Below are 2,500 nucleotides of genomic sequence, written 5' to 3' on the forward strand. Positions count from 1 at the left end.
ACAGTACATTATAAAGTCACCAGTCCAAAGCTAAATACACAGAAGGTCCTCACAGTTCCTGAAGAGTTGTACGTGCCTCTATTATCCATCTGTCTCTGTACATACTTCAAGCACCAGCAGTTTTCCATCTGCGGGTAAATACAGTGAGTGAGAACTCCTAGACCCACTGGGCCCTAAAGCTTTTAACACAGTAAGTGTATATACATCATACAGACTCTTAAGAAATAACACAGTGAGCCTACAGACATCAAACTGTACCATGATCATTCCTGATTGTTCCCTAAAATGAGTCTATCTCTTCCCTCAATCTCTTTCCCTCGCTCCTTCATCTCTCTCTCCCCTCTTCTTTACTCTCTGGAGTGGACTCCGGGACGGCAGCTCGTCTTAGACCCAGAGCCGGAGGATTTCACAGATGGCCACAGCCAGACTTCAGCCTTTGCCGAGAGGGGAGTGAGAAGTGGGGGCCCGATTTCACACCGGAGCACGTGTACATGTGTGTGCGTGTGTTTGTGCGCACACGCATGCTTTTCTGCAGAAAGCAGAGCGCTTCTAATCCGCAGACTGTGACAAAGGCCTGGAGTGATCTGGCCTGCGCACGGCCCCCACCCGGAGCCCCGACTCTCTGGGCAGAACTGCATACGGGCAACACCTCACCGCTCACGCCCATCTCGGGGACATGACCCCATCATCTCGCAAAAAAAGCTAGCCACGAGACGACCGTCGGACTGACGCGGGTACTAAATACAACAGGCGCGTCTACGTGTTTTTGAAAGAAAAGTAAAGGAAAGATGTCCGAAATCCAGAAACATGGGGCAGAGTTCTAAACCAATCACAGGAAAGGAAAACTGAGCAAACTGAAGGGAGACAGATCGCTGAGCTTTCGGACACAGCGGGACGGCTGTGCGAGCCGTAGCGTTCGGGGAGAAGGTCCGGAAGTGGCTAAGAGCTGCTCGTTTCCAGACTCTTCAACAGAATTTGTCGAGACGAGACGACTCGTCGTTGACCGGGAGTCAACGCATCATCGGCTGTAACAAGGACGTCCGTGTGAGGAGCACCTGAAGACCGCTGCAGGAGTCGAACGTTCCCTCTCCAAGCATCTCCCACGCCTCCCTTTTGGAGCGAAGGAAAAAGGAAGTAAAAAGAAACAACCCTTTTAAATGATAAAGGGCCCAATTCAGACGGTCCAGAACGGAGGCGAATATCGTCGTCCTTGGAGATAAGGGGCGTCGTTTCTGAATGGATTTTGATTCGAAGGTGGTAAATACTCGGGTGACGTGCCCATTTAACGTGACGGCGGCATCACTCAGAGAAAGAGTGGGACTTTTACGCATTTGCCTTGTATGGGACCCACCACTCAAGCCTACTTACGGCAAAGCATGAGAACAAAGTTGTCCAAGTTATCTGGGAGATACATTTTTTACACGGCCGTATGTACTGGTAGCTACGTGCTATCAGTTCAGGTCTAAGTAGCTAGCATATACACTAGTATTACTGCTTTTTTCAGGAAAGCACAGGATGATTAATGAAATATACCACTACATAACAATGTAATGCAACATGTAGTCTTGCCAGAGCTCTGACCTGTTTCCAAAGCCAGTTTCCTGAAAGCACACAAAAGGTGAAGCGGTCGAGCGAGAAAAATACAGAGAGAGAAAGAGAGAGAGAGAGAGAGGAGAGAAGAGGAAGACAGACATCTGTGACCTTCATGTCCTTCTTATTTGCCTAGTCCTCTGCACTTCAATCTGAGAGCGTAGAATCATCAGATCCCGAACGAACTGTCAAAAGCGGGTGATGGAGGCGGAGCCGGGCATCAATCAATCAGCCCCCCCCCCACCACCTTTTTTTTTTATCACCGCATTTTTTTATTTTTTTTGCTGCTCCCCTTATCATCTGACCCAGTCGTCCTCCTGGAGAACCTTAGCAATACCACACAGAACCCGAGAGGCACTATGTTCAAAACACCATTGGAAAGTCTGTTTTTTTTTTTTAAACTGAATTAACTTTAAAAAATAAATAAAATTGTAATCTTTCTAAAATCATTATCTTCATGGCTAAATTTCTTTGAGAACTAGCTGCGAGAAACCCCCCCCCTGTTCACTGCCTCAGTTCAAATCAGCCCAGTCTGCACATACAGTAGATTACACATGTACAGACAGCTAATTATAGCCACTTTATCATCTGTCAAATGATTGGACAGAACACATTCAATGCAAACTCTACTTCTACACCCCCCCCCCCCCCCCATGGAATATTCCGGACTGGATCTCTGCGCTGAAGTGAAGATCTTGCTGCATCATCTTCCTTAATGACGGAGACCAGGGGTGTCGGGCTCTGATGGCGGAGACTCGTGTGATGACCCGCTTCACGCACCACAGCTCTCACGTTCAGATCCGCGTCGCTAATGTCTGGGGAAAGCGAAATTCGCAACATCTTGGCAATCATCTTACTCTCGGTGAGGGTCAGTATGCTTCGCAGCAATAAACCAAGGCTTCACTGTAAG

This window comes from Brachyhypopomus gauderio, chromosome 7, assembly GCF_052324685.1.
Source record: "Brachyhypopomus gauderio isolate BG-103 chromosome 7, BGAUD_0.2, whole genome shotgun sequence".
Taxonomy (NCBI): Eukaryota; Metazoa; Chordata; class Actinopteri; order Gymnotiformes; family Hypopomidae; genus Brachyhypopomus; species Brachyhypopomus gauderio.